The sequence below is a fragment of the Hemicordylus capensis genome, chromosome 3, assembly GCF_027244095.1.
Source record: "Hemicordylus capensis ecotype Gifberg chromosome 3, rHemCap1.1.pri, whole genome shotgun sequence".
Taxonomy (NCBI): Eukaryota; Metazoa; Chordata; class Lepidosauria; order Squamata; family Cordylidae; genus Hemicordylus; species Hemicordylus capensis.
The window spans coordinates 137,351,430-137,376,384 of record NC_069659.1 but is presented as its reverse complement, the minus strand read 5'-3'; the positions used below and the strand labels follow the sequence as shown (position 1 = coordinate 137,376,384).

The 24,955-nt window shown below is 47.3% G+C and overlaps 1 protein-coding gene and 1 long non-coding RNA gene across 2 annotated transcripts in view; one reads left to right on the top strand and one right to left on the bottom strand.

Moving 5' to 3' along the window:
* Nucleotides 1–9,564: 9,564 nt before the first annotated feature.
* Nucleotides 9,565–21,609, bottom strand: LOC128351635 (uncharacterized). The gene is made up of 3 exons (XR_008319925.1): nt 21,504–21,609; nt 13,074–13,218; nt 9,565–11,602 (listed from the first exon to the last, which is right to left on the bottom strand). It is a non-coding gene; the product is annotated as an uncharacterized LOC128351635 (long non-coding RNA).
* Nucleotides 21,610–21,699: 90 nt separating this feature from the next.
* UXS1 (UDP-glucuronate decarboxylase 1) overlaps nt 21,700–24,955 on the top strand; it is an 87,239-nt gene continuing 83,983 nt past the window's right edge. Inside the window, exon 1 of the mRNA XM_053311339.1 lies at nt 21,700–21,764. The gene's annotated coding sequence lies outside the window, so the exon portion shown is untranslated. The remainder of the gene's footprint in view (nt 21,765–24,955) is intronic.

Genomic DNA, 24,955 nt, shown 5'->3' with positions numbered 1-24,955 from the left:
CTTCCGACTACAAACAGACAAACATCTGCCACACAATACACCAGATATAACTGTAGTCGAGAAGAAAGAAAAACAAGTCAAAATAATCAACATAGCAATACCAGGGGATAGCAGAATAGACGAAAAAGAAATAGAAAAAATCACCAAATACACAGATCTACAAATTGAAATTGAAAGGCTGTGGCAGAAAAAGACCAAAATAATCCCAGTGGTAATTGGCGCCCTGGGTGCAGTCTCAAAAGACCTTGAAGAGCACCTCAACACCATAGGGGCCACAGAAATCACCATCAGCCAATTACAAAAAGCAGCTTTACTGGGAACAGCCTATATTTTGCGACGATATCTATAATAACCAACAGTATTGATGATAAAATTCAGCCATCCCAGGTCCTTGGGAAGGACTCGATGTCTGGATAAAACAAACCAGTCAATAACACCTGTCTGACTGTGTAAACAAGAAATAATAATAAATAATAATACTGGCCCCCTCACAACCCAAGACAACTTAGCTGGACATGAATTTGTGGGAGCAATGCTGGCAGAAAAGATTAACTTCTTTGCCACCCACACTGTGCGATCATAGACCTTCAAATGTGCTCTCTGTTGTGCCCAATCAGACTTGCGCCAAGTCTTCCTCCACTTGCACTCTAGTCATCTACCTCACTGCTTCAGTTCCCATAGTTCATTCAAATACAATGGGGCTGCCTTTAAAGCAAGTCAGAGAGGACACTTAGGATTGATTGCATCGACTGCTCTAATGAGTTCATTTTTCCATGTTTGCACCAGAGTATCATTAGCAGAGCCAACCCTGAATCTTTCCAAGGCTTCTAGGAATCCTATTGGATCCAATAACCTCCTTGGGTGGACCAATCTAATAGGTCCTTCATCCCTACAGTAGTGGGTTGTGGCTATAAGTTCTACCTTAACCAAATGGTGATCCATCCATGACAATGGGGAGAGGACAGGAGTCCCCACACACAGAATACAATCCTGATCAGAGCAAAAGACCAAATTGAGCATCTGACCAGCATCATGTGTTGGTCCAGACACCAATTGGGATAGGTCCACCATCATCATGGCCACTGTGAACTCTTGAGCTGCTCCCAATAACCCAGTCCCACAATGAACTTTGAAGTCCCCCACCACCAGCAACCTGGGCCACTCCAATGCCAACACAGCAACCAGGTCTGTCAGCTCAATTAGGGACTCCACTGGGCAGTGGGGTGATTGGTACACCTGCAGAAGTCCCAATCTATCCCTAGTCCCTAGACTTAGGTACACACATTCAATATAGGCTAAATCCCTGACAGGGATTCTGGTAAGGGAGATGGTATTCTTATAGACCACAACCACACCACCCACATCATCTCACCTGTTCCACCATGGAGTAACCCTCTGGGAGAAGCTGGGTCCAAACCAAACCACTTGCCTCTCCCAACCAGGTGTCCGTGATACATACCAAGTCAGCTTCTTCATCCATAATCAAGTCATGGACTACCTCAGATTTATTTTGAACTAACCTGGCATTACAGAGTAATCAGGTGAGGTTCTATGGCTGGTTGGCATTGTTCTCCAAGGTCAAAGAGGTAGTAGGCCTGCTGGAAGGGGCAACAGCAATTAAGTTTCTGAATTCCCTTCCTCTGTAATGGCCCACTGGCCTACCAATGCCACATCTTCATTGATTCCCCACCACCCCCGGTATAGCTGCTCCAGAGTCATCCCCCACCTCTCCATCTCTGTTGAACCCAAGACACATACCTGTACCAGGCCTAATGACATACTAGGCAACAGTGAAGTAAGCAGAAATCTTCCTTCCATCCGTCCAAGACAAGGAGTTGGCCCCAGCCCTACCACCAAAGGCCAGCCCCCACTTTGGCAACCAGATTCAGCAGCACCTGCAGGCAGCACACACCAGCAGCCGTGTCACAGTGCTGCTCGCCCTTATAAGGGACAGGAATTCAAAAGCCTGCCCAGTGTCACTCTCACCTACCACCAATCAGGACAGCCCACCCAGATGCAAGAAATTACAGCACAATCAAAGTGAGCTAACACAGCATCGAGCAGCCTGCAAATGGGAGAAGCACACAGGAGCTGTTGCCAAAAATCCCTCTCGCCCATTCAAGAAAGGGGGGAGGAGTTGTGGGTTGCTAGTATGTGTGTGACAAGCTACTGGAAACTGGCCTTCGCCCTCCCTCCCTCCCTCCCTCCCTCCCTTTCTCTATGTTGCACTAGCAATAAGGGCTAGCACTGAAAAGTGAGCCTCATAAAGCATGTAAGCTAACATGGGCAGTTGGAGCACTGCCCAAACCCCTGAATGTAAATACCACCAATGGTGTCGCAGAGCAGGGCAGTTCCATTCTGACATAAAGCTGCACAAACACAGTTGCGCAATGTGACGCTTATTGAAAATAATGGGTGTCGCACAACTGCGGTTGCAGCTTGCCTGTAAATACTGCGAATCGTGTTGCAGCACACAGCAGTTCCGCCCTGTTGTAAAGTTGCTGAAATACAGTTGAGTAATGAAAACAACTGAGCATGGTGCAACTGCATTTGTGCAAGATGCAGGGGATCTGTCCTGTTCTGCCACACCATCTGTGATGTGAACACAATTATATTTACACACACACAGTGCTGCAGCCACACACATTCCCCTCAGTATGTGAGCCAATATTTCGGATTGAGCCCTGGTGAGTCCTGGCTCAAATGTATGAAGAACTGAGAAATATAGTATGTGCATTGCATAACATTCAGAAAACAGTGGCATGGGCTTTTTGTTTAGGTGATACTGTGAGTACAACATCCTAATTCTGGTCTGTATCCAGTGAAAATATACCATATTATGTTGAAACTATTCTCTCATGTAACTTTTCTGGAGTTTAAGTCAATGAGCTGGACCTCATATGAACCCAGACTGCTGCCCTTGTGTTTATAATGGGGGTAATCAATTCCAACAGAACAATTCTGTAGATATGTGCTTCAATAAGTGACCCTGTGAAGATCAGATCTTACATTGATGGTGGCCTGTAGTCACACAACCAAGTAGGACAGCAAAATGTTTAGGTCTTAATGCCATCACGGCTGCACACTGAACTCCAGGCTTGCCTCGAACTACAGACAGAATAAACAGCTGGGATCCCTTCAGGGATCAAGCGATGTTTACAGACATGTAACAAATTCCCTCAGGTGTGGCAAACATTAACAATCTGTTAAAACCCAGAGATGTACTGACAAAGCTTTTGGAGGTCATCCTAATCCACAGGCTACCGTGCCCTGAAAGAACTAAGAATATTTCTTGGAAGGTTTTGGGTGGGTGTTTGTTTTGCCAGATTTGATGCAAAGGAATTGGGAGGGGGTGACTAAAAATGAGTCGGAAGTCAAAGCAGCACTTTGGGCTGTGGCAGACCTGCCCAAAGGTCCATATGACAGCTGCCTCTGTTCCTGATTAGGTGCTGAGAAACACCCCAGGAACAGGCAGGTACTGCTTTCCTTAGGATGCCCTTGTCCATGTCCTAACAGGGGAACACCAGCTGTGAAGACTTCACTGCCCATATCAACAGCTGAATGATCTTTGCGCTAACACAATTTTGTTTTGAGAGGCTAATGAGGAGCAGCATAAACCAAAATATTGGGCCAGGTCATATGTAATGCGGAACCGTGGGACCAATGAGCTCACGGTTCCCCACCTCCCTCCACCTGCTCTCCAGACATAATGCTCTGGAAACTCTCAGCAGTCAGCGAGACTGTAGAGAGGTGGGGCTGTGCAGGCTTCCTTCTTTCCTGAAGGACAGCCTGTGCAGCCAATAGCAGTTGGGGCGAGGGAGGAGCTTCCTCCCTCAATTCTGGTTTGCAATGAAGGCAAACTGTGCTCTCAGGTTCAGATGTACCTCTGGCGCCACCGAAGTACAGTTTACAGCAGTGAAACTTACTACAAATGGAAGGTGACAAATGGGGAGGGAAACTGCGGGTCCATTTTTAAATTTAACACTAATTGCCTGGGTTTGTACATTCAAGTTTGGGAACCAGAGGGACCTCTGATTTCCTGTTACATATGAACTGGGCCATGCTGGATACTTGTAATGCAGGAATCAGGGGCATAAAGGCATCTACCTGATCTTCTAAATTCACCCAATCTTTTAAATAAGGACCAAAGTACACATGACCGTTAAAGCACTAATGCAAGGGAAATGTTGATCAGAACTCTTATGCAGCATTGCCATTGCTTGCAGTCAGTGATGAAAGTCCATGAGTGTGCTGCCACACTCTGTAGTGTTTTCCTCTCTAAAACTATTGACAGTTTAAAGGCAATATTGACAAGATCAAATACCTCAAGAATCAATATTGTTAAATGTGGGGGGGAACACTTTACTGTCATAAAAGTGTAGTAGAACAGTTCTGTTAACTAGAAGGATGTTTTTAAAATTTAAACCCCCCACCCCATTTCCCAGCAGAACAGGAGTTCTTGGAATGAGCAAAACAGTACCTACATTTCTATATCATATTTTTTACATCACAGAGCCTGGACATTTTGATGTACTTCAGGCAGTGCCTTCCACAAAATGCCATTGATTCTGTGAAATTTGAAAGTTAAACTTTCAAGCTTATCCATGTGGTTTTGGTCATGGAATGACCCCTGCTGGTAAGAAGCAGAAGTAACTTGTACAGTTAATGCATTTGAGGGAGAAAAAAATGTATTGTCCATTGCTTTGAAACTCAGGACTTGAAACTGGAAATGTCAGTTTATATGAAAATCAGTGGGGCCATACACAACCGCGCGGGCGGGTGGGTTGCGGGGCGGGAGAGGCTGAGCCAACTCACCTCCCACAGCCCAATGATCACAAGAAGTCCTCTGGGAGTGCAGAGCATGCTCCCAGACAAGCATCGCTGGGAGCTCTGCAGGCTGGGATGGTGTGTCCTGGCCTCCAGAGATCCCACAATGCATCACGCCATGAGTGTGGTGCATTGATGAGATCCCCCATCAGGCAGCTGCTCTAGGTGTAGGGATTTTCACGGAACTAGTGGGTGCACTTCAGTTCAAATTCGAATTGAACTGCCCGATCCGCAAACCAGTTTGTTAGAACTGGTGGCAGTTTATTTTGTGCTGTCAAACCAGGTCGAATCGGTTCAGTCTGTCTTGAGCGCTCTACTTGAAAGGGGGAATCTGGTAAGAATGTCCTTTTACAAGCAGAGAGCGGGATTCCCTAAGTATCTAAAAAGGGCTTCAGGCAGGTAAGAAAGAACCTTACCTTTCATGGCAGCAATGGTTCCTGGTCCCACTGGCACTACTCCCCCTTTCACTGCAGGCTGGCAGGTGACCTCTATATGCGCAGAGGCCAGAACTAGGCCACCTGCTGGCCCGTGGTGCAGAGGGGAGCACCGGTGGGACCAAGAGGGGCGGCCACCACTGGGGAGTTGTTGCTGCCACCAAAGGTAAGGTGCCCTCCCCACCCAAGCCCTTTTTAGCCTACTTTCAGGTAGGCTTATGAGATCACCTGGTAGGCTTATGAGATCACCTGGCATTTTGTGTGTCCCTCCCTCATCAACTTTGCAACGCCTGGACCAATATGAACCAAATCAGGTACAGTTGTAGGGACACATAGGGACACCTCAATGGCATAGTTTGTGATGATGTCATCCACCCCGATCCAAGATGGTAGATGCGTAAACTTTTGAGGCGCAAGTGGGCTAACTTGTGAACTGTCTAACTGATTTGAACTAAATTTGCTACAGATGTAGGGACATATAGGGATGCCAAAAGGGTGTGGTGTGTGATGATGTCATCCACTCTCATTCAAGATGGCAGCCATGTGAACATCTGAGGCACAAGCAAGCTAATTTGTGGACTGTCTAACCAATTTAAACCAAATTAGGTACAGTTGCAGTAAGTGACACACAGGGACACCTCAATGGCATAGTTTGTGATGATGTCATCCACCCCAATCCAAGATGGCAGACGTGTAAACTTTGGAGGCGCAAGTGGGCTAACTTGTGAACTGCCTAAACGATTTGAACCATATTTGCTGCAGCTGTAGGGACACATAAGGATGCCCAAATGGCATGGTGTGTGATGATGTAATTCACTCCCATTCAAGATGGTGGCCGCATGAACATCTGAGGTGCAAGCGGGCTAATTTATGGAGTGCCTAAGCTATTTGAACCAAATTGGGTACAGTTGCAGTGAGTGACACACACATACACCTCAATGACATAGCTTGTGATTATGTCATCCATGCCAATTCAAGATGGCGGACACTTAAACTTTTGAGATGCAAGTGGGCTAACTTGTGAACCACTTAACCAATTTGAACCAAATTTGCTGCAGCTGTAGGGACACATAGGAACACCTTAACTGCGAAGATTGTGATGATGTCATCCACCTCAGTTCAAGATGGTGGATGTGTAAACTTTGGAGGCACAAGTGCACTAACTTGTGGACAGTCTATCCAATTTGAACCAAATTTTCTGCAGCTGAATGGACACATAGTGATGCCCCAATGGTGTAGTTTGTGATGATGTCACCCACCCTGATCCAAGATGGCGGATGTATAAACTTTTGAGGCACAAGTGCACTAACTTGAGGATGTTTAACTGATTTGAATCAAATTTGGAACAGCTGTAGTGAATGACACACAGGGACTCCTCAATGGTGAAGTTTGTAATGACGACATCCACCCCAATCCAAGATGGCAGACACATGAACATTTGAGGCACAAGAGATCTAACTTGTGGACCTTGATTTGCACCAAATTTAGTCCAGATGTAGAGACAGTGAAAGGAAAGTAGGCTGATTAGTTCTTACTAGAACAACTTGTTAGATAATTAGATAGGGAATCCCCCGGCTTTGCTTGTAAAGGGGAATCCTTACTGGATTCCCCTTTACAAGCAGAGCACCCAAACCAGGCCCAGTTTTGTTTGAATTTGGAAACAAGCACAATAGTTATATTGTGCTTGTTTTTTAAATCTTTTAATCAGATCTGTATTTTTATATTCTAGCTGATATTTTAATTGTGTGATTTTTATAGTCTTATTTTAATTTTTGTGTGAACTGCCTTGAGTTTGTTCTATCAGATAAATAATTCCATTAGAACTATGAGGTTTATATGGACAATGTTCAGGTCCAGCTTTCACACACCCAACACAGTCTCCATTTCCCTGATGATCTCTACTGGATCCAGCTTGCCCTATGCTTCTCTGGGGAGCCCTGTAGTGGACTAGCCTATACTGTGGTTACTTCTTCTACATCTTATGTACTTTAGGGGTACAGATCTCAACCCCCAAAGCTTTGGAAAGTTCTCCCTAAGTTTTTTCTGAACTCCACTCCTGCCAAGTCAAATAACATATCTCCTGCCAAAAGTGTCTTTCTTCCCACCACCAAAAAAATGGTATATAAACCATTGTTGTTGTTGTCGTCATCCGGGTACTTCCATGGCAGCCATAGCCATGGCGCATCATGCAGCTATGTCAATATTACAGGCTTGGGCCACAGAACTATTAAGGCAGTTATGTAGGCCTCCCCTTCCCATGCAGTACTCTGGTGAGGCTGCTGCCGCAGAAGCTTCCTGGGAAGGCAGAGAGCGCAACACTGCACCTGAGCTTTTGCAGGTTCTGGATGTGAAGGGACAGACATTTGAGTCTGCACTATACTCCATAGACTCCATGATGACCAGACACAAATTGAGGCCCTTGAACACCTAATGCCCACTCAATGCATGGAAGAGGACAGCCAAGATTCCCTGCTAGAGTGGAAGCATGTGCAGGGTGTCCCACTTTGCACAAGCTGTTTCCTGGAGCAAGCACAGGACACACAGCAGACGGAACTGTTTCTGCATTCGCCTACTGACGTGTTCTCCAGGATGGCCAGTGAAAGGACTTTTCCGGGTTTCCCACTCACACTTTTGCTCAGTGAAGGAGCTGGAGGTTCAGACAATGTTTCAGAAAAGCACAATTTCCTGCAAGAGGGACATACCTGGTGAGTGTGCATGTAACTGTGGTGAGTGTGAGTATGTCATCCTAAGCTGAACAGGTGGCATGGAGAACAGCTCCTAAGGACAGCTATGTCCAAGCTGTAATCTTAACAGAATGTAATGCATAATTTGCACACCATCTACCTTAGCCACAAACTACTCTTGTATTCATTGTCACTGTTAATAATGATGTGTGAACTGTGGACCTTGATACTACCTTGCGACAGGCCTGGGCACCCTTGGCCTGGCAGAAGTAGTTGAAATACAGCTCCTATAAGCCCTGGCCACAGGTTTTAGAACCTGGGGTTGATGGGAGTTGTGCTCCAGCAATGATGATGGAGCCCAGTTCTTCCAGGCTTCCCCTTAATATGCAGGGAACAACTTTTACAACAGGGATCTTGACCTTTGGAGTGATAATTAATGTAAAAACATTTGAAAAATGATTCCAGCTGCCACTCCAACAAATGGCACCTTTTGAACATATACAGTTCACAAAAGTTGTGTGAGGTGGAAAGAGGCAGTAGATGCAAACACTTTCTGTGGCTCTTAGAGATTTTTATCTATGCCTTGAGAATAATCATGCTGTCTTGGGAGGCATTCCTCCAAACATGCTTAGTATGCTGCTTCCAAACTACTTTAAAACAAATTCAAGCTATGGTTCTTAACAACAGTCTTCTACTCCTTTTTCACAGTTCTCTCTCCAGGTTGTGACCACCCAGAGGAACCACTACCACAGGAGGATGTGCGCGTTCATCCTGCAGCTCCAGAAGAATGGCCTGCTCTCAGAAGGCCACTCTCCACTGTTGAGCATGCAGCACAACTGAGGAACAGGAGATGGCTTGCAGCTTGCAAGGGACCTTGTGGCCCAGAATGCAAAGAGTTTGCAGGCCACATGCACCCTCCTCCAAGAATTGGACTACAATGGAGACCAGAGGTGGGCAGAAGACAGGAAGGTCTTCCAGGCAGTCTCTGATCATACAGTGCAGGAAGTGGTCAGGGCCATAGACCACTGAGATGCTGCAGCAGAGAGGCGATTTGAATGTCACATGGCCTACCTCGAGAGGATAGCTGATTTAATTGCAAGATTGGCTGAGCAGGTACCAGCTCATCCTCTTCAACAGCAGCAACTGTACCAGCTATAGGTGCTAATGCAGGCACCTTACATGCCGGCACATCCGGGGCCAGGCCAGCCTTTGCACCTCTGCAGCCACCATTCATGGGTCCACAAGTGGGGCAAGGGCCCCCTGGGGTCACACACCAGCAGCCAATATAGCAGCTGGTACAAGAGCTGCAGTGACCGCCACCCCAGACCCAGAGCACAGCCACAAAAGGAACATGCATGCTGTGGCCACCCACACATCCCCTAAGGGAAAAAAACTCATTTCACAGAAAGGCAAGGATATTAATGGAACTGCTCCCGGGGACTTGGCGGGGACCCCAAGCTACACTTTAGGCTTGCAGGAGAGGGAATTGGCTATTTTAAATGGAGCAGTCCCACTTTCATAATAAATTTGTTTAAAGCTTTGGTCGTGGAAATAACTCAACAGAGAGGTTAAAGTTCAAAATAAAATGAGGTTTATTGAAGGGCTTGGGGGTACAGGAAGAGAAAATAATGGTTAAGAGTAACAATAAATATTTATTGTAGCAAGACCCACAAGTTACAACAAAATATATTAAAGTTCACAAGGAAGCAATTTGGCTTGAGTTTCCGAAATAAGTTTACTCAAGGCTAGCGAAAGAAAGATGGACAGATTTGGATTTTAAGAGAAATGAGGGAAAAGGTAAGTAGTGTCTAAGGAATAGGTTGTGGCCGAGAGGCTTCTCTCCTCTGAGGCAGGCAGGTAGGTGAGAGCGGGAACCCAGGGACAAAGCAGAGGTTCATCAGCCAGGCTAAATCCAAAAATGAGCCCAAATCTCACAGCCAGGAGTACTGCGCAGGCCGTGTTAGCAAATGGGCCAGTCTGAAGGCAAAAAGTAAAGCAGGAGCAAGAGCCAAGACAGGGCAAAATGGAGGTGCCTGTGCCAAAATGTAGGGGAAAGATGGTGGATCTGAGGTAGGGACTGAAGTCGGGATCTGAGGTGGATCTGAGGTAGAACCGCCTGGTGAATCTGAGGTAGGGACACAAGTGACACAGGAGACACACAGATCCCAAGAGACACAGAAAGCACATGGATTGATGGTGTCCTGACCAATGATAGGAAATTTCTTGCCCAAGGACATTATGCTGATTGCACCTTGCAAAGGTAGTGTCTGGTGAGGCCAGCTGTCTTTACCTCCAAGGACGGAGTGGTGAGGGGCCCAAGGAGGCAGGGACAGGTGGAAGCTGGGGGGAATCAGAGGAATAATAGGCAGGGACTCATCTCCAGTGGAGGGAGGGCAGAGCCCTGAAAGGGTCGAAGGGGAGGTGCGTGAGGATAACATCAGCAGCATGCCTTCCGAAGGGAGAAGGAGGAGAGGCATTGGCAGCAGCTGTAAAGGGTAGACAATTACAGGGAATAAAGAGGGGCATTGGCCCAATAATTGGGGGCGGGTGATGCATAGCCTGCGAGGAGGCATATAAGGAGCCGACCGGGGATGAGAGGCTAGTTGGTGGAGAGTGTCAGGGCCCCCCAGAGAGGGGCAGACACAAGGAGCAAGCCACCTGGGATGGAGGCGGCACAGGGTGACGCTCAACCCCCTCCCCGTCCCTGCTCTGAAGCTGGACCCGGTAAGCCTAGTCAGGGCGCTTTCCAGATTAGACCCTGTAATGGGGTCACGGTGGATCTCTGAAGTGTGCTTCCACACTTCCTGTGTTGTGACACTGCAGTCCCTACACTGACAGGAGGGTGATTTTCACATTTCTGATGCCTTGTTTCAGATTTAATCACTGTGATTTATTGATAAAATGTATGTCTGACGTAAAAAGGTTGCTGTTTTTTCGGGTTGTTATCTTTTGTGAGCCTGCTGCCCTTGCTGGACACTTTGTTATTTATGTTTTGAATGCAATTTGCCTGAACAGAAGCATTTTGCCACTGTCGAGCAGCTAATTTGGAAAGCTCCCAAGCTTGGTAAAAGGGACAAGGACGTGTAGCCGGACAGGTGGACAATAAGGACAAAGGACCGGATGCCACATTGTTCTTTTCAAAAATGAAGAGTAAGTCTCTTCTTGGACAAAAGCTAGGGAAGAGTGAGTTTCTTCTTGGACAAAGCGCAGGGTGCAAACAGTGGTAAATACAGGCTTGTAGTTCCAAATATAGTGGGGTGCTCCTCAGGGGAGCCCCCAAACAGGCTCCCTTGGTAACAAGGGTGCACACCCACACTCCTGCCAAGGTTGTGGGAAGGGGAAAGGACAAAGCTGAAGCGATGGTGGTGGCAAGTATCCTCCTGACTCTTTGTCAACCTCTGATGGGGATTAAGGCACACATGTAGAGGAGCAGTTTCTTGAAAAATGCCAACCCAAGGTTCTTTGCACCATGACTTGAAGTTCTGATTTTTGTGCACTAGTCCACTTATGTTCTGTAAGCCATCGTTGTGTGTGGTGGTTGCACTTAAGTGTTGCTCAAGTGTTGTTTTCGCACAAAACCTTTGATAGCTTTTTTGATGGGCATTTCAGTTTCCAGTGCAGAAGTTGTTTTTTCAAGCACCCTTGTGGTTGTGAGTTCTGCATCAGGGATGCAAGAAAAAAAATGTTTCAAATGTTTTCTTATGTTTTCAAATGCTAACACAGTTTTAAAACGTTACACTGCCTCTGGTCTTAATTACAGAGTGTGTGTGTGGGTGGCGTGGTGCTGTCGTTTCATTGCATGCAAGAAGTGCTCCTGCTGCGCAATGTACAGGGCTTTACTTGCAACTCAGTTCCTGGTGTAGCTTTTTTCACATCCAAAGGGTGGAGACTGCCCAAGCGTTTTAACAAGCTACTTCCCCATTGGTTGGTGGCGGGGACAAGGCAATGCAAAGAGGGTCAAATGGCTGGGTGCTGCTTCCCCCCCATGGACTGGAGTTGGGTTTCTGCCCAGCACAAAGGGGATAAATTTGCCCAGTGCTTCAACTGCTTCCTTGCCAAGTAGGGGTGCGGGTTGGGAAATTCCAGAGGGAAAAGCTAAGCAAGTTTTGTGAGTGACTGGTCGATTACCCATTGTGAGTGGGGGCGGGCAGAGCCATGCAAATAGGGCAAGGCAAGTGTGGGGCAAAGATGTAAATTAATTACAAGGCTTCCAGGTCAGAGGATGTAGTTTTCTGACAGCTTTTCTGCACCTCTCATTTTAGATATCGAGTACTGACTGTATTAAATGTGTTGGAAGGAGATATACTCAGGACAAAGTCTACAGTTGGATACCATACAGATAAACTCTACAAAAATGGTTAAAAATAATTTCAGATGACAACGGTGGGGGGGAGGGGAGGGGTGGCTGTGAAGGATCAAGTCCAGGAGGACACACATTCAGAACAACAAATGTTCTAGATAAACAAAACAAGACTAGTTCTGCTTCATGTACATCCCCTGCAGGTCTCATTAACTGTCAAAAATGAAAATGAAAGTCTAACCTTACTGTGGCCTTCACTCTTATTGCAGTGTCTGACTGCATCAGTCTCATCACTTCTGAAGCATTATAGACAGGCTTTTAAGAAGCACTCAGCTGCACTCTTTAGTAGCAACAAACAGCCCACATGCTCATTTGCATTTTAATTATGATCTTTGTGTTGTTACTCAGCAGATCTAAAGTGACTTTGGCGGGTGCTGAAGTGTCAGATGAAAACACACTTAGATCCAGTCACACATTTCTAATATGCTAGAAACAAATTGCAGCCATCATTGCCTACATTCTGACCATCACTACTATCTGTTTAAAACAAGTTCTACCATGGGGCACCTCAGCCGTGTGTGAAACAGGATAAAGATAAACGTTTGAGGGGCCCAAGTCCATTGTCATAAGCCTTGTGTTTTATGGCTGCTTACGCAATCTTATGTTTGTTTAACTGAGGTTTATTCAGAAACAACTCCATTTTTCTCCTTCTCTTTCACCCCGCTTTTCCTTCCTGACTCCGCCCCACCCTGCTCTCTCTCCAGGATCGCCACAGGAACAAACTTCTAATTAACAAAACATAAAAGATAGCTAGATAGAATACAACACCTTGTTATAGGGCCCCTGTGAAATGGCAGTCTACCATCTCCCCTTGGATGCACTCTGTGGTTGCCACTTAGAAGGTTGCCTTGGCTGGCCAGTTTCGCAAGGCTGAAACCGATGGCCAGGAAACCAGCTTTCTCAAAAGCAAAATCTGTTAAGAAAACAGAAAGCACCATCATATAGGAGAAGTCCACAGGAAAAGACCAATCAGCAACAGCAGGACACACCCATCCACTGGCAGCAGCAGGCACAATTTCATGAAACAGGGTAAATTCTAGCAGGGACTCACCTACTGCAAAACAGAAAGCGAACCTGCTTTGCAGGTGAGTGACAGTGGCCGGGCAGAGCCTCCTTCCTGCTTTTGTAGTTGTAAGTGTACACGCCACTCGCACTTAACATCTGAAGAGGGCTCACTTGTCTCAAAGCAGTGATTATAGGGTTTTAATTCAGGGATTTTCTGGAGGTTACATTGGAGCACAGGACACAGAAAGCTGCCATACTGATTCAGATCTCTGGTCCATCTAGCTCAGGCCTATATAGCATGAGGAATGGAAGCTAGATCTGGCCTGCAGGGCTTCCTTTGCTGACCCACAGGAAGGAATATTCTGCAGAAACAGCAGGAATTGTGAACTGCTCTTGGCCTGTCCTGCTGACAAGGAGCAAAGCGTCAGTGCATCTGGCTGCTTGAGACCAGAGGGCTCCCACCCCTGGGCTGGAGCCATCCCTCTTTTCCCATGTTTTACCTAATTCATGTGCTGAAAACTAACTTTGGTCCCTGCACACCAAGTAATGGCTAGTTCTGGCCTACTGGGGCTTTTGAGTTGTGCACCAATTGTGATTGAGACCTAATTCAAATCTATATTGACTAGCAGTGGAGCTCCAGGGTTTCAGGCAAGGGACTTTGCCAGCCATACCTGGAGATGCCAGGGATTAACCTGGGATCTTCTGCATGCAAAGCAGATGCTCTAATACTGAAACTATGGCTCCACACAGGGAATCAATACTGGGAGTATGGCTCCACACATGGTAAAACAAAGGGAATCTCTTCTCACAATCCATGAGAAGAGCTTCTTCCAGGTCTGCGGGGAGAACAGGCTTAGCCCACTCTTCCCACAGACAAGCAGACACTTGTAGCTGGGCAGCCTCATCGGCCACCTACACTGCTGCCAGTTCCGTCACGGAGCCGGTGGGGGCTGTGAGGATTGGGGGATGCGCGGCCTCCGGAAGTTCCAGAATGCCCCACGCGAGCACACGGGGCATCCTGAGTAGACCCCTGAGTCCGGAAGACTGCTTTTAGCCTCTCAGTCGGGGGTCTACTCATTTGTCACCACATGCCGTGGTGACAAACAAGCAGAAAAATGAGGTTAACAGAGCACTCATTCCATTAACCTCATGTAAGGGGAGGGGGAATTAGGCGGGCTAGCTGCCCAAGCCCGGTGGTTCCCACAATCAGTTTCCCCTGCAGCTGATTTATTTATTTATTTATTTGAGACGGGAAAGGACGTAGGAGTTTCCATCATGTAGCTCCTGCATCATTTTAAGTTTGACCTTAATTCAGATAGAAACCTCCAATTTATTGTATATTATGCCTGGCATGTCTAATTGACTCCATTGGTGGAGTCCATTCAATCGACTCCATTGCTGGAAACTCAGTTCAGTTCACTCCGGGCAGTAAGAGTGTTTTGTGGATCAGAACCTTGGTTACTTTGACTTAAATGCATCATTGGGCCAGAATGATCATTCTTTTGCAGCCAAGAACTTTGAATTCATTGAGATCAAGACATTAGACAGACGTATTATTTATGTACAAGTGAATTTTAGCCCGTTGAAAAACGGGCGCTAGTGATGCTTTCGGCCCCCGCCGCCGAACCTCCCAGCTGCCCGATCCCACCATTTGTACAGGAAAGAGGAGCTCGCCAGCAGAGCTCCTCTTTCTGCAAAGGCTCTTCTCAAACTGGCGCTTTGATCGGAAAGGACGCCCTTTCCGCTCAAAGCGCCAGTTTGAGAAGAGCCTTTGCAGAAAGAGGAACTCTGCTGGCGAGCTCCTCTTTCCTGTACAAATGGTGGGATCGGGCAGCTGGGAGGGCGGTTCGGCGGCGGCATTTTTCAGGGCCAATTTGGCCCTTAGTAATTTGGCGGGGGGACGGGAATGGTGGGATCGGGCCCCAAGGTTTCCCCCCCCGCCCGGCTTTACTGGCGGCGCCAGGCCTCGGCGGCGGCTCCGCCACCACCTCGGCCAGCTTCCCCGCCGCCTCTTCCCCCGGCGCCTCTCTCCTTTATTTGCGGCGGCCGCTTCTGGCCCCGCCGCCGCCTCACCCGCACTCCCGCCGCCAGTTGCCCCGTCGCGGCCACCGCCACCTCTGGCCGTGGCCACGGCTGCGCCACCGCCTCTCCCGCACTCTCCTCCTGGCGTAGGCGGCGGCCACTTCTCCTTCTCCCGGCCCCAACATGGCCGCCGGGTCCTGCCGTTCGTGCCTCCCTTGCCCTGTTCTGGGCATGCCCAGAACAGGCCAGGCACGAACGCACGCTTGGTGTCCGTCCACGGACGGACACCAAGCGTTTTATTAGAGAGGATTGTTTCTGTACAAAGTAACTGGATGTGGTTGATTCTGAACAGATTGATGTTTTTGATGATGTGCATGTGAAGGGATTCATATGTAAAGGGATACAGGCAGACTTCTTTCTCCATCCAAACCAGACATGTAATTTAGCTAAAACTTTTCTTATTTAAATAAATACATAAATAAATAAGAGTTATGAACTATGTTATGAATTATATAACTTATAGTTATGAACTATGATTCCAAGCCATTTCTTCAGAGCCCACTCTGCTGACAAATTATTGTTTCTGTACAAAGTAACTGGATGTGATTGTTTCTGAAAAGATTGATGTTTTGGCAGGTGTGTATTTTAAAAAACTGCCGATATTGTAAGGCAAACCTACTGCTTCATACTTTTAGTACAATACTAAAAATGGCAAGAGTTGAATTATAAATTATTTATTATCTTTATTTAGATTATTATATATATAAATATATAATATATATAAATAATATCTATTTAGATTAAATTATCTTTATCTTTATTTAGCAGGGGGAGAGTAACTGGCCCTAGCTACCTCTAGCATAGTACCTCCAGTAACTGTTGCTGGTGTCTATCTTGTATTTCTTTTTAGATTGTGAGCCCTTTGGTGACAGGGAGCCATCTTATTTTTTTATTATTTCTCTGTGTAAACCGCCCTGAGCCATTTTTGGAAGGGTGGTATAGAAATCGAATAAAATAAATAATAAATAAATAATAAATTAATAATAAATTCCAGCTGTTTTCTGTTTCATCTATCCAGCTTAGTCTAAAAAACTTGCTAGCAGTTGTTTCTGTCCTTTATTATCCAGTGACTGTGTACAGCAATGGCAAACAGATAACTTACAGACTAACCTGACAACATCCTGAGCTAGGGAATAAATGGAGAAAATGAACTGTACCATACATTGTGTACTACAGTGCTATATTAGCATTTCAGTTGCATCCATTAGCACTGAAAGCAGACACTCTAATTAAAAATATGTAGGATCAATTGCTCAGTGGGTTGGCTAAAAGTGAGGCTGTAACCATGATCTATGTGTTTCATAAGGTGACTATGCAATTGCAGCCATGCTACTCTGTCAGGCAAAGTGAGGGCATAGTCTTCTGTCTAGCCTGTAGTACAGATGAGCAGCAGATAGGTAATGATCAATGTTGGTTAGTGGACAATCCGCTGCAACAGTTTTAATACAACAAGCTAGCTAGCTACCTGCCACATAAGTTGTGTTTCTCTAGAAGTCATGCCCTCACAGAAAGGGGAAGTGGCTAAAACCTCAGCAGGGCGCTTTCCAGTTTAGCTCTTCAAAAGCAGCAAAATGCTTCCGTTCAGGCAAATCACATTTGAAACGTAAACAGCAAGGGGAGCAGTCTCATGGAAACTAACAACCCGAAAAAACAGCAACCTCTTTATGCTGCATACACGACATCATAGCTCTATATTGCAGCGATTAAATTCAAAACAAGGCATTGGAAATGTGAACGGCACCCTGCTGTTAGCATAGGGACAGTGGTGTTACAACACAGGAAGTGTGGAAGCACACTTCAGAGATCCGCTATGACCCTGTTGCAGGGTCTAATCTGGAAAGCGCCCAGCTGATAAGAATGAAGGCAAATGTAACATTTTAAAAGGAGCAGATAGGTTTTGATAGCACCAGCATTGCCCTCAAGAACATGCACTTTTTTTTTCTGTCATGGGACAGACTCTGAAAATAATGGTTTCAATGTGGTTCAGGCTACTGGGGAAAAACAACTGTTGAATGGATATTGTTCATGAAATCATCAACCCTTCTCTGCAATCTCAAGAAACGTTTTGCAAGTGGGTTCAGGTTTTTTTCCAGGAAGTGAAGGGTTTGTGTGTATCTTTTTGGGGGGTCAGCCAGACAGCCTTATGCAAGACTGAGGACTAAAACACCTCCTTGACATGGAGTAGCTTCCACAGTTGACCTTAGTCTGGAACAGGAGTCTTTGGACCGGGTCTCACAATCAGTGAGACCCGTTTTGGGGCGGTGAGCGGGGAGGGAGCCCTGGGCAGCCAGATCGGCCATCCACACGATTGCTGGCTCTGTGGCGGAACTGGTGGGGGCTGGGGGGAGCGGGGGCCAGTTGGTCCCCGCAATCTCCAGCATGCCCTGAGGGAGTGCGCAAGGCATGCTGGCGAGACCCCCGGAGCCGGGAGGTGGCTTTTTGCCTCCCCTCCAGGGGTCTCCTCATGAGTAGTCGTGGCGCGAAGCCGCACTGCGGCTACTCACGATCTAGAAAACCAGGTTTGCGGAGCGCTCACTCAGCAAACCTGGGTTTAGGGCAGGGGTTCTTGAGCGAGTTACCCGCTCTAGAACCACTGGGCTCGCAGCCGAGCCTGGTGGTTCTTACAGTCTGCAAAAATCGGGCTAGGCTCTCCTAGCCCGATTTTTGCAGATCATGTGAATAGCCCCTTTAATTCAGAGCAAACAATCACGTCATGCTCTGGAGCAAACATTCCCTTTCCAGACTAAGGGCTACTGTGGATGCTATCTATGAAAAGCAACTTTTTGATTCACCATCTTAATTCACCATTAAAAGGTTTGGGGAGATAGAAGCTGTATTGTTCTATGTGAGATCTTGGCATTTTGAGAAGGCAAGGACTGTAGTGGCCTGAGAACAAACATATTGCTTGCCTAGTGTACCACTGCAGTGCTTGCTCAGACTGTGTTTTTTGAATAAATTGACTATTACAACACACCATGGACCAGGTCTCACGATTAGTGAGACCCGGTTCCTTGGAGTGCACGGGGAGGGAGCCCTGGGCAGCTGGATCGGCCGCCCACACGATTGCCGGCTCCGTGACGGAGCCGGCGGGGGCTGGGGCGAGAGGCCCTGTGCGAGCACGCAGGGCATGCTGGCGAGACCCCTGGAGCCAGGAGGCGGCTTTTTGCCTCCCCTCTAGGGGTCTCCTCATGAGTAGGTGTGGCGCGAAGCTGTGCCGCGGCTAGTCACCATCTAGAAAACCAGGTTTGCGGAGCGGTTGCAGGTCCTTGAGCAGGTTACCCTTTCTAGAACCACCGGGCTTGCAGCCGAGCCCGGTGGTTCTTACGATCTGCAAAAATCGGGCTAGGCTCTCCTAGCCCGATTTTTGCAGATCATGGAATAGCCCCCATGTGTCTCAGGACCATGTCTTCCAAAGGAAAATGAGCCTAAACAGACGGCTTTAAACTTCCTACCAGTCAGAATTGGAGAATACAAAATAGTAATATCCATTATAGAATAGAATAAGTCCCCTTACAAAAAAAAAAATCTTGCTTTGCTTTGCAAATAGATTGAGGCGTAACTATCAGCTTTATTTATTTAAGGCTCCGTTCTATCACTAAAGCTGTACAAGGCAAAAGTGATACAAATGTTTTACCCTCTTTGGCAAGAACCTCATGGCTCTGAATGTCAAATTCAATTATTTATGTGTACCTTGAGCTGATTACTGGTGATTGTTTCCATAAAGGGCTTGGAAAATATGTACTGTCCAAACTGGGCAAAACTTCTGGTGACACATTGTAGATTTAAAAAGCACCCTTCACAGCTTTCAGGATGCTGTGCAAATAACTTGGGAGAACATAAAAGGGCAAGTAGAATGTGAATAAGCAAAATCACTTTCTGCTTGCCCTTTAAAATACTGATCAAATCTGTATGAACAAATAGCAGGAAATATATCAACCAAATATAATGTTTGATGAGAACCTTGGCAAACTCATTTCAAAGACAAATAATGCCTCTTGCACCAATATATGAGCTTTTGTTATTAAGCAGTAAGCTGTCAATAAGAATTCAAATAAATGCTTCTTTTTCCTATATCTAGATCCCCCTCCCGTTCCACTGCAAGAAGGGCCCAGACTTGTGGTAGCAAGAAAAAAATGTAGTCTTTGCTCAGCAGGGTCTTCCCTGGTTTGCATTTGAATGGGAGACTGCATGTGGACACTGTAAGATATTCCCCTTAGGGGATGGGACCACTCTGAGAAGAGCATCTGCATGCAGAAGTTTCGAAGTTCCCTCCCTGATAGGGCTGAGAGAGATTTCTGCCTGCAACCTTGGAGAAGCCGCAGTCAGTCTGAGTAGACAATACTGAGCTAGATGGACCAGTGGTCTGACTCAGTATATGGCAGCTTCCTATGTTCCTAGACTTGTGATTTTGGCTTTTAACAGACTAAACTTTATTTGAGTCTTATCAGTCTGGCTCAGGAAATTATTCAGATCTATGAAAAGCAGGACTTCAATGATGGGTTTGTTGGGGTGTGTGTGTTCTGTCAGAGACGGTGTGCATGTGGGTATGTGAGAGAGTGAGAGCATACCAAATGCTCCATTTTGGAATTCTGAGTCTCAGAAAATATCCGTGCAAGATCTTGCCACCCCAGACATTCCGGGGAAATGACCAGTCACTTGATTGTTGGATGGCTATCGAAGTTCATTCTCTCCATGCTAAAAATGCCCCTCCTGTCCCTCCATTTTCTCATGGCACTGCTCCCAGTAGCTGAAATGCATCTCAAAAGCTCCAGCCTTGGTCTCTCTCAACATGCAAGGCTCTGGTAACAATACTGTTGCTTGTTTCAGTTAAATGAAGCTCTGGTCACTGGTGCCAAACAAGTTCCCCTTGGCTGGATATTTCTCAATCCAAAATGGGAATAAACAGGAGCAGTAGAACTAACAAACGGATGGGCGGATTATTCTACTCTGTGGACAATTATTAGGAAGTGACAGGAGGAAGAGGATGCATCACACTAGAAGGATGGGTGAGATGGGAATCTGACCACACAGGGTGCTGGAAGAAGAAAGCAGCGATGCACACTCTTTAAAGAGCTTGGGAATTTGTGTCTCAGAATTTGTTGCTATTAGGGGCAGCAGGTAGTATACTACAAAACACAAAAGGCAAGTTTTATTAGGCTGGACAATGAGTTGTCATAAGAACCTAAGAACAGCCCTGCTGGATCAGGCCCAAGGCCCATCTAGTCCAGCATCCTGTTTTGCACAGTGGCCCACCAGATGCCACTGGAAGCCACAGGCAGGAGTTGAGGGCATGCCCTCTCTCCTGCTATTACTCCCCTGCAACTGGTACTCAAGAGGCATCCTGCCTTTGAGGCTGGAGGTGGCCTTTAGCCCTCCAACTAGTAGCCGATGATAGACCTCTCCTCCATAAAGTTATCCAAACCCATTGTCAACCCATAAATAAATGGAGTATCCCTGAAAACCAAGCAAATTAGGATGGGGATGATCCTAAACCTTTAATGTTTGTATTAAGAAAGTAAATTAAAGGGTTTAATTCTTGCATAGGTGAAAATCCTTTCTCCGGGCCTCCAGTTGCTTACTGCTCCAGTACCAGATTAACCCCAATCACTAAACGCAAAGCCAACAAAAAGGGTCTTGCCATATTGCTGGAGGTTGGTCATGCTCAGACTTTATTACATATCCAAGGAATCCCGTGGTCTCTTTGAGAGTGAACTGCGGAAGGGGCAATTTTGGACAAACCTCCCCCTTGGGAAATGCTCTGTGCCCCCTGAATATATGTCCCTGAGGGCTGCTATATTTTCTGGTGGAACAGAAGGTTTCCTGGGGAAGGAGAGATTGTCAAAAATTGCCCCGTGCACTAGTGCAGTTAGTTTATGGAAGTGCTGCTAGTCTGTTCCTTTCACTGCCCCCAATGCTTCCTTGCTCTGTATGTCAGCCACTGTTTATAGTCAGCCCTGTTGTTCTTCTTGATGAGATACCCTTGCCAACAGGGCCATCATGAGGGCAGGGTAACCGGGGCAATTGCCCTGAGCCACCCACTGGCACAGGCCCTGTTCTGGGCACACTGCAGTGTAGCCTGCTCTCCTCTCTCCCCCAGTCCAAGCCACTTACCTTTCCCCGCAGCCCAGCTGGAGCTCATCTTTTGTGTCTGTGTGCAGCTTGAAAGGCCCCCAGGCAAACCACTAGAATGCCATCTCTCCCTGCCTCTCAGTGGTTTGGTGGGTGGGGCTTCCAGAAAGGCCTCCAAGCAGGCCTCGCTGAAGCCTGAAGCTCAGGAAAGAAGCAAGCAAGCAAGCAGGCAGGCAGAGAGTGTCCAGCACCAGAGCTCTCCGCAGACCCTCTGCCCAGCCCAGCCCAGCCTTAGTAATGGAGGTATGCTGTGATTTCCTTTTTGTGGTTATCCCTCCCTTGAATATTTAGGGATTGGCTTGCCATAGGGCTTTGGTATTGAGCAGAGATTTAGGGCAGGGTGGGAGGAATAGGTATATTTAAATGGAAGTGGATTGGACAAATTATTGTTTTTTAATTTTTCTCTTTAATTTAAAAAACCCCATCCAAAAAGTCCTATAAGTGGCTTGCTTCATGGCAGAAAATTACAAAATTGCCTGGAACTGAAGCCCACCCTGCCCAGACCACCATTCCATCCCCATATGGAACAATCTGCCTTTTGCCTTCATAAAAAAGGGTAAAATTCCACAGCCTTTAGATCACCTGTCCTGGAATGACTTGGCATAGGGCTTTGGTGAGCAGAGATGTAGGGCAGGGTGGGAGGAATATGTATTTTTAAATTGAAGTGGATTGGACAAATTGTTGGTTTTAAAAAAAACCCATCCAAAAAGTCCTATAAGTGGCTTGTTTCATGGCAGAAAATTACAAAAACTTCTGCAACAAACAATATATTGTTCCAGAGGTTTTTGTAATTTTCTGTTTTGTTTGTTTATGAATACACTATGCTCAAGTTGATTTGCAACCGAGAAGGTCTGAGAACTGTGAAGTACGTGTTGTCCTTTTTATTTTTATCCTCTCTAATAAAACGCTTGGTGTCCGTCCGTGGACGGGCACCAAGCGTGTGTTCGTGCCTCCCTGCCCTGTTCTGCGCCTGCGCTTCGCGCAGGCGCAGAACAGGGCAAGGGAGACACGCTCGCCGGTACCCGGCGGACATCTTGGGCGGCCAGAAGCGGCTGCTCAGAAGAAGCCGGGAAGAGGCGGCGAGGGAAACGGCGGGGCCAGAAGCGGCCGCCGCGAAGATAGGAAAGAGGCGGAGGGGAAAGAGGCGGCGGGGGAAGCCGGCCGAGGTGGTAGTGGAGCCGCCGCCGAGGCCTGGCGTCGCCGCTAAAGCCGGCCAGGGGGAAAACTTTGGGGCCCGACTTCCCCACACTAGAGCCCGACATCCCCGCACCCCTCCCCCATGAACAAGGGCCAACATGGCCCAGGAAAATGCCACCGCGGCGGCCGCCGCCAACCGCCCTCCCAGGAGCCCGATCCCGCCTTCCCCGCTCCCCCACACATGAACAAGGGCCAACATGGCCCAGGAAAATGCCTCTGCGGCCGCCGCCGCCAACCGCCCACCCAGCTGCCCGAGACCTCCTTACCCAAAGAAGAACCAACCCCGACGACCGAGGAAAAAGGAGCTCACAAAAAGAGCTCCTCTTTCGGCAAAGACACTGCCCAGACTGCCGCTGGGCGTCCTTTACGCGCAATGCAACAGTCCGGGAAGAGGCTTGCCCGAGAAATGAGCTCTGCTTGCGAGCTCCTTTCTCCGTCGCGTTCAAAACAGTGAGTAAAGTTGCCAGGTTGGGGGGAGGAGCGCAAGACTCTTCTGGGCAGGGGAGAGGGGGAAGGGGGGAGGGCAAGTGGGGGAGGGGGGAGGGCAAGAGGGAGGGTTGGAGGGGGGGCAAGAGGGAATGGGGCAGGGAGGAGGGCAAGAACGAGTGGGGCAGGGGGGAAGAGGGAGGGCCAAGAGGGAGTGGGGCAGGGTGGAGGGGCAAGAGGGAGTGGGCATGGGGAGGGGAGAGGGCAAGAGGGAGTGGGGCAGGGGGGAAGAGGAAGGGCAAGAGGGAGTGGGGCAAGAGGGAGTGGGTCAGGGGGAGGGCAAGAGGGAGTGGGGCAGGAGGAGGGGAAAGGGCAAGAGGGAGTTAGGCAGGGGGAGGGGGAAGGGAAGGGCAAGAGGGAGTAGGGTGGCAGGAGGGACTGGGGCAGGAGGCTGACAGGAAGGGGAGGGTGTGAGCGGGGTGGGAGGGGGAGGAAGAGAGGCCAGAGTGTGGGGCAGGAGGGAGGGTGGGACAGGAGAGACAAACAAACACACACACACACACACACACACACACAAAGAAAAAAAAGATGAAGAACACATAAAGGGGGGTAAAAAGGCTAGCGCCCGTTGTTATAACGGGCTTAAAAATACTAGTTTCTTTAGAAATGCATTATATGTCAAGCTGGTTGTACACGTCCAAAAACCTCACTCACACTATTCACACTGTATGTCATCAATCAGTATGATTCTGTAATGATATGAAATGTTAAGGAGGCCCCACACATGCTGATTCGCCCCCAGCCCCGCACCCCCCTAGGGATGGCCCTGCTTGCCAAGGACTATTGGAGAACTTTTTGAGGGAACAGAGAGAAGCAAAAACCATTTACCCATTCCCCTCCACATCCACTCAGTTGTAGAACAAGCCTTCACCACTGATACACCGAAGCCTCTCTGAGGAGCTGCAGCCCTTCTTCCATTCTCCTTTGACTGTGCAACATGTGGGCCAATGTATATACAGATGCATATTTGCATAAACATACATTGAGCGTTGAAAAGAAAGTGCTCAGGCAGGTGCCGGCAGGTTTCTGCAAGCAGGTGTTGGCAAGTTTGCTTATTATTTTACATATGCAGTTCACTACATGGCATTTGCCTCTATTGCCTAGGTATATTCTCTTGAACATCATACTATATCACTAGTATAGTACTGCAAGTACAGCCAGTTTACATCAGTGTAAGACCCAGCCCTTCCCCATACAAATACAGTACACTGTTGCAAAACTTCCACTTTCGAGAACAGGAAGACACTGCGGTCATTTCAGTTTTAAGAAAGGTAATGTTGAGGCAATCCTGCTCTTCATTTGTCATGCTCTGTTCTCCATTATTTTATGCACAGATTGCATATGAATCAACCACATTTGTGTACTGATCCGCAAGTAGTATAATAATATGTCTCAGTTAAGCAGCAGTCTTTTTCAACTTCAGCTAACACACTGCAAAGTAGGGAGGAAAGATACTAGAAATGCAACTGATGAGTAAAAGGAGATTTTCTCCTTTTAATAATTTTGGTGTCATTTAAGGACTCATTTCCCCCCACTGTATTTTTGTATTGTTTTGTTTTTATCTTTAGGACTCACTAACTGTTATTCTGCAGTTCTGATTTAAGAGAGAGAAACAGGACAAAAGACTGTGTTGATCTATGGTCTAGCCAGAAACAAATATAGATGCCCTCATACAAACATTTCTGCATCGTTGACAGCAGTGTAGATTTAAGATACACAAACCGGAGACTAATCTGTAAAATGGAACAAGT